Below are 16075 nucleotides of genomic sequence, written 5' to 3'. Positions count from 1 at the left end.
ATGTTCATGTTTACTTTACCATAGCTATTTTTTACTAAATATTGTTCTTTCAAGTCTCAGAGTATACCTCACATTTTAAAAACCGAATTCTCTGATAGATCACTCCAATATTTACAAAAAGTTAAAAATGCATTTCTGCTTTGTGTCACATTCAGTGATCTATTATTTACATTTCTCACTTATAATTTGAATGTGGCTAATAAGAAGTGTTTTCTCTGGATAGCAAGATAAAACAATCTCTTCTAAAGATTTAGGACCTTTGGTTGCCTGGGTGGCTCAGTCGGTTAAGCATCCAACTTTGGCTCAGGTCATGACCTCACAGTTTGTGAGTTCAGGCCCCATGTCAGGCTCTGTGCTGACAGCTCAGAGCCTAGAGCCTGCTTTGGTATCTGTGTCTCCCTCCCTCTCTGTTCTTTCCCTGCTCATGCTCTGCTTCTGTCCTCTTCAAAAATAAATAAACACACACAAAAAAAATTTTAAATAAATAAATATTTAGGACCTTGATGGTTAAAACACAGCTATGGTTGAAGGAGTATTTGGAAAACAGGAGGAAGTGCCTGAATGACTACCAGTAAGATAAGCTTAATCTTATTCTGTTAAGCAGCTAAGTAGGGCTCCAATCAGAATATTGAAGATTGTGTATCAGGACACCATATGTTTAGATTTGCTAGAAGTATCATACAAAATTAATTGTTCCCAGATAGCTAAAACTATATCATTCTGTCTCTTTCAACACGTAATTTGGAGTGTTTGGAGAAAAGTTATTTTAACCTTGCTGTCTGGAGATTTTTTTCTTTGTGGCATTAGAAGGCAAGCACTTTGTTTGGTTGTTTTGTTTTTAAAGAACCAAAAGGAACACAAACATCAGAAGAAACCAGCAAAGAGCTTCAGAACTCACTGCCACCGCATGTAATCATGATAGATACATTATACCCATCTTTACTAACTATAATAAGAACGTTAAGAAACCTAGTCTTTCTCTAAATCAACCAATAATTCTCTCGGCGCTGAACTAGCCACACTGTCACCTCTAACCTCTTTTTTAATTAATTTTTAAAACACAGTTTGATCAGTCATCTTTGAGAAATACGTTGGCAAGAGTGGATTTCCAACTGTAAGTATCCATTCTGTTAGCCAGCACTGAAGTGATACTTGTTAAAATGCAGCCTCTGGGTGACTATAAAGGCATAGGCTAGTGGGGTACTTAAGGAGCTGCTGTATGGCAATCTGGTCATACACAGAGCAAGGAGGAAAAAAAATCTTAAAAGGGCACTCAGCAATAAAGCGTTGAATATAACGACAGACAGATCACCCTGAAGGAATCTAATGAAAGTTGTCTGTCGCAAAGGAGGTCTTTAAAAGCAAAGCTGCCCAGAATAGGGGCAGGTTCTGTATCTGAAGCTGCAGACGCAAACCAAGAGAAAGACCCCATAATTTGGGTTTGTTCTGCCAGAAGCTGCAGGTCAACTTTCAGGCTTGCCAGCAGCTGTCCTTCCATGCACAGCAGATGTATCAAATTTGATTACTATGAAAATGAGACACACATATGTTTACATATATAATCTAAACCCTGTTGATGGTCCATTGAAAAACAGTGCTCAGTTTCAGCTGCAAATCCCCAACCTCTCAGGAAAAAAAAATGGCTCTATTAGCAGCTGCTAGGCATATGCATTGCTTAAGGTTCACAAGGCTCCTTCCAAGAGGAAGGACAGAGCTGATTAACCACAGAATACCGCTCTGGTTTTTCCAGCATCTCTCCCCACAGCATCGGCTCCCTATCTTCCTTACCCACCCACCAGATAAGGAGTCAAGGTATAGTTCACAAGATTATTGTACTCATCACTGAAGATAAAAACAAGACTGGTGAGACTTGAATTTACTAAGGGCCTTGGTTCCCAATGATTTCCATTGTTAATGAAGCCCCCTTTGTTGCTAAATTTGTAAAGATGTTCTAATAGCATTTTAGCAAAATGATTGCTCTGGGGACAGTTTAAGATCTCTTTGTATAAACCAAAGTCATTAGGAACAAATGGAGAAGCTCATTTGTTTGGAAAGCATAGGCTGAAAACCCCACAGAACCCATAGTTATGAGCAGTACAAATGAGTTTTGTGAGATCCTTCATACCAGGCTTGCAGGGAGACAGGGATCCTTTTCGTGATCATGGAAATTGTCTGTCAGCATGTGAATATCCCACAGTCATTTATTTTTAACTGCTTCCTCAGAAGCAAATATTTTAATGGAATTTTATTATCTGAGAAGGAAAGCTGTGCTTGTTTTTCTGTATGTGTGGTATACATAGAGAGGAGCAGGCCTAGTCTCTCTAGCTGCCTTTGTAAGAGATGAACAGAGTAAGCCTTAGCCAAAAGTGTCTTTATCTTTTCTAGGATATAACATTGCAGAAATTATTACCTAATTAGTATAACTTACACCATATTTTTTTTCTATTCTCATTTTAAACAGGATCATGACGGAGTTCATTTGTACAGTACAAGTTTTGAAAGCATAAAAATTCTAAAAGCCTAAAAAGTATCACCTTGAAATAATCTATTTTGTATTTTGGTGATATGTTTAACCTTTTTTACTTTGCCAAAAGCAAATGCACAGAAACAAAATGCTTTGGGGTAGGAGTTAAAACAATTAAGTAGGTGGAAAAATAGAGGCATGCAACTTTTATAAGATTTTTTTTTTTTTACTGAGTTAAATAATGATGGTGGAATGAGACTGGTATTTTAAATCTTAGTAAATTGGAATTTTAATTATTAAATGGAAAATTGTGAAGTAGGTTGATAAAGTAAGATAAATAATTAGAAAAATTTCCAAAGATTTTGCTCTAAAAGTTTTCTCTGCTACATTGTTTTTTTAAGGTAAGAAATCAGGGGCACCTGGGTGGCTCAGTAGGTTAAGCATCTACGCTTGATTTGGCTCAGGTCATGGTCTCAAGGTTCCTGGGATTGAGACCCACATGTGGCTCTGCGCTGACAGTGCAAAGCCTGCTTGAGATTCTCTCTCTCCCTCTCTCTCTCTGCCACTCCCCAGTTTGCACTCCCGTGTGCTCTCTCTCTCTCTCTCAAATAAATGACTAAACTTAAAAAAAATTAAACATCAGGACATACCTAAAATAACAATAAGGGACTGGTTTAAATTAAGATATAAATAGTTACTAAGAATAATATATTATAGAGTAATATTTAATAATATGGTAAAATACATTATTTAATATAATGAAATATATTATTAAGGATGAGTATAATACATATATAATACCACAACTTTAATTAAAAAAAAATAATGTGTACATTAGATTAAAAAAACTAAAAGAAAATGGGGCGCCTGGGTGGCTCAGTCGGTTGAGCGTCCAATTTCGGCTCAGGTCATGATCTCATGGCTTGTGAATTCGAGCCCCACGTCGGGCTCTGTGCTGACAGCTCAGAGCCTGGAGTCTGCTTCAGATTCTGTGTCTCCCTCTCCTGCTGTGCCCCTCCCTCATTCATGCTCTGTCTCTCTTTCTCTCAAGAATAAATAAAATATTAAAAAAAAAAAAACTAAAAGAAAAATAAAGAGACTATTAATATTTGCTTTTGGGTTGGGGAATTATAGATAACTAGTCTTTCTTTTCTTAATTCATATATTTCAAATTTAACCATTTAAGAAATATTACAATTACTTTGAAAATATGATAAATAAATGTGTAATTACACTTGTAAAGACACAAGTCTGTTACTATTAGAGTAAAACATATTCCAATACTGAAAAATGTTGTTAAATAATATGCAAAAACAATTCTGATAGTACAGTTAAAGATCTCCCAGAGGAAATTATATTTGCCAAAGGGAAAAAAACATATTATTTTAAAATATAATTTTGATGCTTAATCATGATATGGGTCTATTTCTAAGCAGGTTCTCAGTAGACCTAATTGGACCAATAACCGCCTCTAGGACTGGGCAAGTCAAGGTCATTGCTTTGGGCTTCATCTTTCACCCTAATTTGATAAGGCTAGAGTACAAGAGTTCTAAAGTCCCTTCCTGCTCTGTTAGTACAAGATTCTTTTCATTACCGATGTGGATTTATTTTCAAAAACAATGAAAAAAATTTCTGAAATCACTCTAAGAGCCCCTGTTTATTTCAGTGGCACCAAACATGAATATAGAGTGTGGCCTACCATTTAATTTATTTTAATTAATTTGCATTTAATTAATTCATTTGAAAAATCGCTTGCCTAATCTAAAAGTTAAAAGATAGCTGTGGTTGAGGCTTCCTCACCAACATTCTGAATCTTGTTTGACCTTTTAAGTACTAGCACTTTTACTTCTTCCTGAGTAATCCCTGACTTTAAAATATCAGACTGAAAAATAACCTGCGTTTACAAAGGTCTATCCTGTTCACAATAGTCCCTGTTGCTTCTCTCATTCCATCTCCATTCCTTTGTCCCTTGGCTGGTCCTGAGAAAACTATCTTGAATAAAACTTAAAGCTGTTTAGAAAGAATATGTGACTTTTTTGCACCTAAGCATCAGTTTCCTCATTTGGAAAATGGGAAAAATAATTCTTTACAAGGTTATTACAATAATTAAATGCGATAATGTTTATCCAGTGCAGCACAGTGCCTGGTACCTATCAGGGGCTCAGTATGAGTGTTATCTAAATGCTGTGCATAGCCAAGTGCAAGGTACATAGAAAATTGTCTCAATATGTGGTAATGACATCCCCCTCGCCAGTTTTATTACTGTAAGTAGTAGTACGAAGTGGCAACAAATATCTCTCTCCATCTTTCCCGAAAGAGTACAGGACTAAAATGAAAGCAGATATAAAGTTTTTAGACAACCTCTCTACAAGTGAATGAGTAATTATAAAAACATGACTGACAATACATGAAGTTTAAGGCATTACAATAAAATACACTTTTAGAATCCCACCTAACTTGACCGGTATACTTGTCAATCAAACGTGCCACTGAATCCATATAAACACCCTGGCAACCAGAAGCAGTATTGTTTCATAGCATCTCTTCTCTACTAGAATCCTAGCAAAGGGAGAGCAGAACCCAGGTGAAGTATGAGACCATGACGGGTGGGAAGAACACTAGGCAGCAACGCGGTTGGCCAGCACCCTTCCCACAGCAGCGAGGGTTGCTGTTTTAGGGGCTCTGCCCACTTGTGTCTGCACGGTGCAAGTTCATTCCTATTGCAACTTAGGCATAACAAGAGAAATGCTAAACCAGTATTCATGACCTTTTAGTCCTCAAAAGATAGAGTGGATAAACCTGGTGGATAATAGGCCAACCAACGATATTTAAAATTCCTGGGTTCTGAAATGTTCAATACCTATTTATATTTTAATTTTGCATATTTGCAAAGAGGTATATGCTGTTCTTTCCTGAAGAAAGGAAGAATGATTGCTGAAGGGGGCTCATTTTAACTGTTAATATCCTGAATGTATCAAAAGATTATATTTTAAGATAACAGCACTCCTTTAAAATGACTTTTATAACTAAAATAAATGTACTTTAAAAGTGACATTCACTTTACTTAAACTGAAAAAATATATATGAAATTACACTTAAAATTTTTAAGTCCCATATATAAAGTAGCTCTTATTTCTACAGGGTAGGAAGGAAGAGGTTTGGTGAGGGTAAATATTTAGGCTATAAAACCACTTTTTAAAATATAATTGTTAAAGCACAAAACGTAAGAAACTAGGTGGCTCAGACAATATTACAATGAGGATAAAAAGAAGGAGACATCAAAGAAAAGGTAGAAAGAAAAGACACAAGTGAGAAATGTACAGAGAGGCCAGAAAATTCAGCACAATGATGACAAAGACAGGCAGTGACAAAGACCTACAGAAAAGTCAATGGGAAAAAAGCAAATAATTAGAGAATTTGCGACCTGATTTGATTAAACTGTTTCTTTGGCCTGGATTTTAAACACTCTACTGAAAAGCCTAGAACACTGCTATTTAACATTTCATAACTCAGAACCTCATGACATCCAGAATCAATTATACCCATGAGAGCTCAAAAAAAATCAAACTGCTTCCTAACAAAAGTAAAAAAAAATAAGATACCTCTGATGACTCACTCTGAAACAGTGAGCCTGCTAATATAAATAGCTCTAAGAGCATAACATCATTTAAAACTTTAGAGGTATACAATTGTAGTAGAAGTTGTGAAATGGCTGATTAATTGCCCTATTTATAGACGCTTGTGTTAAAGATGAAATAATTGGGGGCGTGTGGGTGGCTCAGTCAGCTAAATGTGAATCTTGATTTCAGCTCAGGTCATGATCCCAGGGTTGTGAGATTGAGCCAGAGTAGGGCTCCCTGCTGGGTGTGGAGCCTGCTTAAGATTCTCCTTCTCTCGCTCTCTTTCTCTCTCTCCAGCTCTCTCTCTGTCTCTCTCTCTCTCTTAAAAAAAAAAAAAAAAAAAAAGGCAAGATTAATGGTTTCCTGATTATCAGGTGCCCATTATCCATGGCTTCTCAAAGAATCTGCTCTGTCTTGAGCTGTGCTCTTTAAGTTTCTTTCATTCAACTATGGTCATAGCACTGTAAACCTGCTGTGATAAGAAGTCTAAATTTACATGTGTAAAATGGTGTTGTCTGAATCATGATGATTAAGAATCAGTACATTAACTAGGAAGACAGGAGATAATGATGGGAATGACACATTAGTAACATCAGCAATCCATAAGCACTGTTCTCATTCAAATCATGACCCATGCCTGAGTGTTTATAAAAACCCCACTGGATGACACTGGGCTCCACCTTGACAAATAACTCCTATTGCCCAGGAATAATTTATAGCAACATTCATTGTCTTTTGTATTCTTCATAGAAAGGTTGGAAATTACATAGATTTATTGTATCCATCAAAATACTACATCTATAAATGTGAGGGCTTGTGCAAATGTGGTTTACTTTCATTTCTAATGCACTATCAAGGTCACTGAAGTTAACAAGGCTGATTCTCCAGCCCGGGGAAGAATCAACTATGACAATTTAGTTAATTTTTTTAGTCATAAGCACTAAGCTGTCATGGGTAGGGAATAAGTAACGTATTTTTCTCACTAGCAACATCCCCAACTAAAAGTAGATTTTTTACTTCGGTCAAAGGTAAAATTTACTATTTGTGTGTGTGTGTGTGTGTGTGTGTGTGTGTGTGTACACTAACCAACATGTAATTCTGTAGGTTTTCAGAGGCTTAACTGGTAGACTCACTAACAACAACAAAAAAATGCTGTACTTTTTAAAAATACAGAAGTATTCTTATTTGTATCAAATCCTAGGTACTCTAGATGTTCTTTAACTTCACTTTGACCTTTCTGTGAAAAGCAGTGAAATCCCTGGTAAACCTCATATATGTGTGTGTGTGTGTGTGCGTGTGTGTGTGTGTAAGTGTGCGTGCACATGCGTTAATGAATAAGGATAAATTTAATTAAATTTGATAATTAAAAATAGTTAAAAAGAATCTATTCCTGTTATATAAGGTAATAGAAAATTATTGGGAAAAAAAACAATAAGCTGGGTCCTGGAAGAAAGGGGAATGGCAAAAGTGAATGATAAAATTACAAAATAAGGCCAAAAGGCATATTTTGCACTGGCAGATGATAAATATAAGAAAAACATACTTTTGAAAAGACACAAACTGGGGCGCTTGGGCGGCTCAGTTGGTTGTGCGTTGGACTTCGGCTCAGGTCATGATCTCACGGTCTGTGAGTTCAAGCCCCGTGCCAGGCTCTGTGCTGACAGCTCAGAGCCTGGAGCCTGTTTCAGATTCTGTGTCTCCCTCACTCTCTGCCCCTCCTCCACTTGCACGCACTCTCTCTCTCTCTCTCTCAAGAAATGAATAACATTAAAAACAATTTTAAAAGACACAAATTTTTTGATTTTCTGAAATAACTGAAATGTATGTATTTACATGTACATGTAACCGGCAGGTACTCTGCATACACAAGGAAGCAGGGTGTATATTGGATGCCTGCCCTCTATATTGCAGAAAAAAATAAGTAACATTTATTTATATATGAAAATAAAATAGAAGTCACTCAATTTTTTTTATATTTGAAATTTCAATTATAAGAAGAATCTCAAGTCATGAAAAAGAAAAAAGAAGAGACTCTTTCAAAATATTTAGAAGGGATCCTAAGAAATGAAGATGGGTTTTTTGCAGTGAATTTTAGAGATATCGCTACATAATTATTCTATTTTCATACCACTGACCATTCCCATGTATTTTACACATTTGCAAAAAGAATTGGATGAAGACTGATGATAGTACTTTTGTCTGAATTTTGTGAGGAGTAAGAAGTGCCTTCTCAGTATCCCGTTCTTGATAAAAACCTGAAGGATGAAGTTAAGGAAAGTTAAAAGTTCAACTGTGTCTCTGTGCCATTCCTTGATTTTCCATCAAAGAAAGAATAACAATGCAAAATGTTGATTACAAACCAAGTTTCAAATATGAGAGGCTGAAGATGTGTGTATGCATTTACTAGAGCTTTCATAATCCCTAACAAATTACCACCAATTTAGTGGCTTAAAACAACAGAAATGTATTCTCTCACATTTCCTATAGCCAGAAGTCTAAGATCAACGTGTCAGCGGGATCGCTTTCTTCTGGAGGCTCCACAGAATCTGTTCTATGCCTTCTTCTAGCTTCCTGTGCCTCCAGCAATCCTAGCCATCCCCAAGCTTGTAAATGAATTACTTCAATTTCTACCTTAGGGCTTACCCTAAATCCATGTGATCTCATTGCAAAATCCTTAATTACATCTGCAAAGACCCTATTTCCAAATAAGGTCATATTGATAGATAGTGTTTAGCATTTAAACCTATCTTTTATTAAACTTTTAAAAATTTATTCTTGAGAGAGAGAGAGAGAGAGAGAGAGAGAGGGCAGGGAAGGGGCAGAGAGAGAGGGAGAGAGAGAATCCCAAGCAGGCTCCACACTGCCAGCACAGAGCCTGATGTGGGGCTCAAACTCATGAACTGTGAGATAGTGACCTTAGCCAAAATCAAGAGTCAGACGCTTAACTGGCTGAGCCATTCAGGTGCCCCTAGACACATCTTTTAGAGGCTACCCTTCAACCCATGACAGTGTGTGCATGTGCTTTTATTTTTCCTGTTATGGCCAAGAAATTACAAGTCATCAAAGTTCTTTCTCACTTTTAGATATTTTAAAATATATATCAAAGAACAATATTTAATGCGTATAAAGCATTTTTCGTCAGCATTATCACAATACTAAGCATTATCACACTATCATTAGAAAGACTAACATGAATTATTTTCATTTTCATTTTGAGATAGAATGAATCATATATATAGAATCTATCCTAAGTCTTAATCACAAGGGGAAAAAATAAAAAGGGAATATTGTTATTGCTGAAGTGTTTCTCAGTGTTTATATTATTTTTGGAAAATGTAGAGGAAATTTCTTCTTTATCGTGGTTGGTAGCAGTTGTAATAAACCCGAACCAGAATCCGTTAGTATAATCTACTCTCAGTGAGTAAGTAAAAATGTTTTGGAAGCTGCAAATATTTCTGTTTGTGCTCCAGCTCTGGCTTAGTAAATAATAATGATCACTACTGTGAGTTAATCAACTTTGCTCCCTGTGTTGTCCATGTAAATCCATACTCACTTAGCACTTGTACTGTGACAAACAGGCAGGTGGTTAAAATAGAGCCATTCTATAAGTGATCAATAAGCATATCTTTTGATAGATGGCACAAAAGTTCAATAGCGTTATGCCCGAAATTGGTATAATATCAGGCAAACAATATGAGCATGATAGGAAGATTACTATTGGCAGAAATGGGGGCGAATACCAATCATACTGGAAAGAAAAACAGTTAAATTAAATCAAGTCACGTTCAAAAGCATGCTTTTGTAAAAATTAAAATACCTTAAAAAATATTATTGACTACTTGCCTCTACGCATGGCTGTAATATATATATATATATATATATATATATGTATATATATATATATACATATATATATATATTTTTTAAATTTAAATGTTAGGAAAAAGTCAAAAGCGTCAGGAAAAAGAAAAGAAGCATAAGATTGTTTCTGAATTTTATATTAGAATATAAAATCGTTAATGTATTTAGATTAGAAACTAAATATGATGATAAGAAAATGAATAGAAATACGCACTTAATGAAGTTATATTAGCTCTTGAGGCAATTAAAGTCCCTGCTACACCAAAAAGTAAATTAAAAAAATACATCTAGATTAGTTAGTCCCTCAAGTAGGTAGGTCATTTAGTCGAATATTTTTCCCATGATGGACTGAACTCAACTAGCATGTACTGAATTCTCCAAATGGCCAGGAGAGGTGGTACTTTCAGTGTGATTCCAGAGAAACTTAGGAAAAGATAGATAATAAGGCCCTTGTTTCTATATAGGTGTAGCCACTACTTAAGTAATATATGACCTCTATTTATACAAATGACAAATCAGATAGGATTGCTGGTTATGAAGAAGATTTCTAGTTTGACAAAGGAATTCACACTTGTATTAATTCAGATAGCAGGCACACTTCCTACATTTCATATATGAGTTTTCTTCTATGTAGCTTTTCCAGAACACTTTTGTTTGGTAACACACTCCAATTTTAGAAGAGAGAATTCCTAAAGTTTTGATGAAGGTGCATAATCAATTAACTGGGATTTTTGCTCTCCTCAGCAAATATAAACACAACAAACATGATTAACTGAAAAAAAATTGCAAGATTTCTAAGGGTGTCCTTGGGTCAGTACATACTCTGCCTAAACAGCTAAACTTTTGGAAAGTACCAAGACTTTAGTCTTGAGAAACAATGTTGAAGAAGGCCATTCTCGTACACTATGTCTTTTGTTTAACATCTCTTTTCTCCCTTTGCCTGAGGAATGTGTGTTTTTCCTGTAGGCGTCAGGTCAGCTGTCACTGCCAGAACGTCAGTCTCACTGACAGGTCAAATTGTCCTTTTCTTATAAATCTCCCTTCCAGCTTCTCAATACAGTTAAAATCTTATAGTGTTTCTTATGACATCCGATTAGTCACACTCTACTCCACTGGGCTATAAGCTCCAGGAAGGCAGAAACCGTTTCCTTTGGTTCATCATTGGATCTCTGGGGTCTTTCAGAATGATGCCTGAGATGCTCAAGATATAAGTGGTACTTGAGTCAAGTACTGTAAGAGTCTGAATTAATACTGATTAAGAATACGTATGACTATGGAAGAACTATGCTATACTACTTTATTTTAGAAATAAAGCTGAAAGTTAAAAACCAAGTCTGCTATCAACCAGATACACCGTTATCCAAATGTGGACCCAGGAACCTGGTCCTGTACCACTGCACCCATCATGATGAGTGACGTAGCATGTTAAATATGTTGTGAAGGATGGTGATGATTTTTATGGTAATTGTGAATTATTCCAGAGATTATGACCTGAGCCGAAGTCGGACGCTTAACTGACTGAGCCACCCAGGTGCCCCTGCTTTGAGTTAAATTTTAAATACACATGAGAAAATCATAAAATCTATTTTGAACTAAACTTATTTTATAAGGCAAAATAGAGTGCAAATAGTTGTATTTTTCAAGGAGAAATGAGTGAAAGTAAAATTAAGAATTATACAGGTTTCTGGGGACATTTATAAGAATAAATTCTACACATATTTTAGACTACCATTTTTACATATTTATATCTACAGATAGATCTCCATCTTTAAATAGATTGTATTTATAGTGAAAAAGATTAATAATAAATTTAAAAATATGAAAATTGGTAGAGGAAATAAAACAATTTTAGAATACACTGGAAATGTTAAGCTTCAAGGGCTATAACTCATGTCTGGATTTTACCCAGCTGGTGTTCAATATTGTGATTTCTCAATTCTTCACCTTGAACTCTTTCCCTACGTTATATTCTCTCCCTAGACAAATTAATATATCTCTCATTCTTGCCATTTCTACCCACATCCTAGTCCCATGGCCTTTAAAATGAGGTGTTCCTGTCTCTGCAGGTAAGACTTCTTAAAGAATATCTTTATTCATTATCCCTTTAAGGCTATAGGTAGTGTTACAGCAATTAAGTTCCACATTCTAAACTTTTCATATAGATACTTCTCTTTTCATAAAAACCCTTCTTCCACTTTCCCTCATTTTCCAGGAGAAAGGCATATTTCTCATTCACTCATCTTGTATCTTCTGAGGATATATTGTACTGCAATATCAAGTAAAAAGTCAAAATACTGATGTTGATATCTAGAAAATGACTTTTCAATTTTTGTTTTAATTCTTTGTTTCCACAAAATCTGAAGAAATGCCCAAGCAAATTGTCAGGTGATAATTTAAAAATTTTGGTGATCAATTCCTATGTAATTTTTGGCACAACACTCGGAAAGACAAAAGAAGTGTTACATTGCTATAATATAACACCTTCCATTCCTATCTATTTAGTTTTCTGTATAAAGTTTCTCGGTAATGGGGTGCCTAGGTGGCTCAGTTGGTTAAGGGTCCGACTTCGGCTCAGATCATGATCTCACAGTTCATGGGTTTGAGCCCCATGTTGGGCTCTGTGCTGACACCCCAGAGCCTGGAGCCTGTTTCAGATTCTGTCTCCCTCTCTCCCTGCCCCTCCCCCACTTGTGTGTGCGCTCTCTCTCTCTCTCTCTGTCTCAAAATAAATAAAACATATAAAAAAAAGTTCTTAAGTTTCTACTTTAACATAAAACATGGTGAAACTTTTCTTATTCTAGCAGTGAGTAATATTTGTCTGTGAATATATAAACTGGGAAATAAAAAGGCCAATCTCAAATTTTACATCTCTAACAATTTTTATTTTTATGTTTGGAGATTATTTATCAAAGTTTGCCATGTGTTTATGTTGATCAATTATATACAAGTAACATTATAATGAAAACTCAATTTAGAAAAAAAAATTAACACAGGATTTTATGACATGAAAAAACTATGTGTATGTGTGTGTCTGTATGTGTGATATGTGTTTCTTGTTGCAGAAAAGCATGATAGGGTGATCCAAAAGGATTTTATAGCAAAAATATCCTATATTAGAATACAATTTGGTGAGAAAAGAATAATATAAAATGTGTGGCTATTAAGTAAGAACATAAATCATATTTTTAAATGGCTAATGGTAGGTATAAAATAGCTAGGGTGTTTCAACTCCATTGGATACATTTAGAGTTTTGAAAGAATTTTGTTGAAAAAGGTCTATTTACACTATACCGAAAGGTAAATCCTTGCAATTACTTTCACATATGGTGGAGAGTTTTTGAGGTAGACTTAAAAATGTTATCTTTGGCAATTCATATGTGTAAACGTTTGAGCTCTATTGGATTATTCTGGTGAATTGTCATGAATGCCTTCCTTTTTCCCCCTTTATATCCAAGCAATCATTAACTCCTCTCAGTCTTCCTTCCTCAGTCAAATATATCCTTGTGGCTTCATTTCCACCACTAGCTCTCAGGGCTGCAAGGTTTCCCTGTCTCTCTGATCTAGTCAAATCCCCTATGACAGTCTCTCAGAACACCACATGTTTCTTGGTTGCGCTTCTCTGAGTTTCATTTTTAGTTTTGTATGATTACTCTGAACAATCCCTGTCTCCCTCCTACACTCTCTCCCTGCCCCCACCACAAACCTTTGGGGTATGTCACGGCATGAACCACATATTCCCAGTGCCAGGTAAGTAATGGGGCCGGCATTAGTTGAATGAAGGAACTTTGCCTTCCCAGTGTCTAGCATCTAGCACAGTTCCAACACAGAGTAGCTGCTCGATAGATACTTACCGAACACATGAATAACTGAAGACATACCCTTTAAGCTTTATAATAATCAAATAACTATATACCAATAATCAAAGGAGAACCAGAAGTTGACAAATCATAAGGAAGATGTATGATTTTATGTTCATGCACAGTAAGTATTAAATTTTGGACTGTTATATCTGATGTAAGCACTGATGATTTGGGGGCACTGCCCTTGCTTTAGAAACAAGGTTGAGACTTGTAGTAAACACTGACTCCTCTAAAGCCACAGCTGTCTAATGACAAACTAGGAGCAAACCTGATTCCTCACCCCTGCCCCCCACCCCCCTGCCCGAGGTTTGGGCAGCCCTGTCCTTTGCATTACTCCATACAGACTCCCTGCTGGGTTCACCTGTCTGCGAAATGCTTGTGCTGGTAACTGAGCACTAAAATGGCAGGTCTGGCTGGTATAACTTTGGCTTCTGAAAACTTATCACAGGACAGTTTATAGTAAGAAGAATACAAAAAGCATCATAAAGAACAAAGGGAATAGGACCATAATAACTTGGGAACATGGACAATAAGTTAGGATCTATATTTTTAGGGGAAGAAAACATGAAGTTTCTGAACCAGACACACAGACCGTAGCAAAAAGAGCCTTTTGTCTGTCCCCCTTTGTGTTCTCACATAAGAAAAGTGAACATTGATGGACAGAGGGAGACACAAAGGAAAGGACCTTAACTGGAGCTCTTTTCCTGTGAGATACAATGAGCTATGCCTGATGGAGGGACATGAGCAGCCAATTAAAGGGAGGGTGTACAAAGAAATATTTACCTAGAGGCCAAGCCAGGCAGTATTTCTTAAAGCAAGAGAAAAACGGCAAACGTACCCATTCTCTTAATTGAAGATCTCTATGGTAATATTTCGTTCCGTATTTTATGTTACAGGTCACATGCTTATAACCCCAAAACTTACAGAGAAGATCTGATATTGAAGCATTCTATACTGCTCTATTCTATACCTATTCCTACCTTCCCCATTGAAAACTAACACCACCAGGTTAGCCACTATGTGGCTCAGTCCGTAGTTAAGCAGCCAACTCAGCTCAGGTCATGATCTCATGGTTGGTGGGATCAAGCCCCATGTCAGGTTCCATGCTGAAGGTTCGGAGCCCGCTTGGGATTCTTTCTCCCTGCCTCTCCCCCACTTGTGCACATGTGCATGTTCTCTCTCTCTCCCTCTCTTTCTCTCTCAAAATAAATAAACTTAAAAAAATAAATAAAACTCATACCATCTATTACACAGGGTATGGTCAAAACAGAGGGCAACTTCAAAGATGATTCATGTTTTATGATTTCCTATAAAAGCTAATTAATAAGCAGACATTCTTTTATATAATTCTCATGACTTGTTTGGTTACTAATATTATTGCCATTTTTCAGATGATGAAACCAAGTGATTTTCCTCAGGTCGTTCCATGGCACAGCTGAAATTTGATCACTGGTGTCTTTGACTTTGAAGACAGTAGCCTTTCCCTATACCTGTAGTTCCCAAAGCATAGTCCCCAGGCCAGCTGATTCAGCATCAGCATCATACTGAAACTTGTTATGGATACAAACGGTTGGGCCCCATTCAACCTACTGAATCAGAACTCTGGGGGTGGGGCCCAGCAAACTGTTTCACAGCTCTTCCCAATGATCCTTATACATGACCAGATTTGAGAACCACAGGCTGATTCCTGAGCACTACCTACATAAAACTGTTGCTTATACTCATTGTAGAGAGTCCTTGCGTTCTGAGAGTCCTTTCTTTGTTTTTTAATCCTTTTTTGAACATATATTACTGATATATGGTAATTTGATATACCACGACAGAATCACATGCAGTCTGGGAGTGGAGACCCAGATCCACTACCTATTGTTATATAATCTTGGCAAGTCACACAGCCTGCGTGAGTTTTAGATTTGTTTTCTATAAATATGAAATAAAAAGGAGATCATGCACAAAAAACAGTTAGTCCAACACCTGAAATGTACTAACCACTCAATACACAACTATACTTTTCATTATAATCATCATCATTAAAGACAATAGTATCAGTAACATAATTAATTGCATGAGTAGTGAAGTTTATGTATGATGTATGTTGCAAAGCACCAGAGAAGTTCCTCTACTTTATAATTTTTATTATGGAATGGCCTTAACTTTTCCATTTCAAAATAAATGTCCAGTTCATTTCAATTCAATATGCATTTTTGATAGCCCATAATATATAAGGTATTCCACAGTTTCAGGATATTTTTAAATTTTTATTTATTTAT

General features: G+C 36.2%; 1 protein-coding gene across 1 annotated transcript in view; it reads right to left on the bottom strand.

Moving 5' to 3' along the window:
* The window catches only part of TRHDE (thyrotropin releasing hormone degrading enzyme), a 384591-nt gene that overhangs the window by 14344 nt on the left and 354172 nt on the right, over positions 1 to 16075 (bottom strand). The gene's annotated exons all lie outside the window — the stretch shown is intronic.

Source organism: Panthera onca, chromosome B4 (genome assembly GCF_046562875.1).
Source record: "Panthera onca isolate mPanOnc1 chromosome B4, mPanOnc1 haplotype 2, whole genome shotgun sequence".
Taxonomy (NCBI): Eukaryota; Metazoa; Chordata; class Mammalia; order Carnivora; family Felidae; genus Panthera; species Panthera onca.
This window is presented reverse-complemented; position numbering and strand designations above follow the sequence as displayed.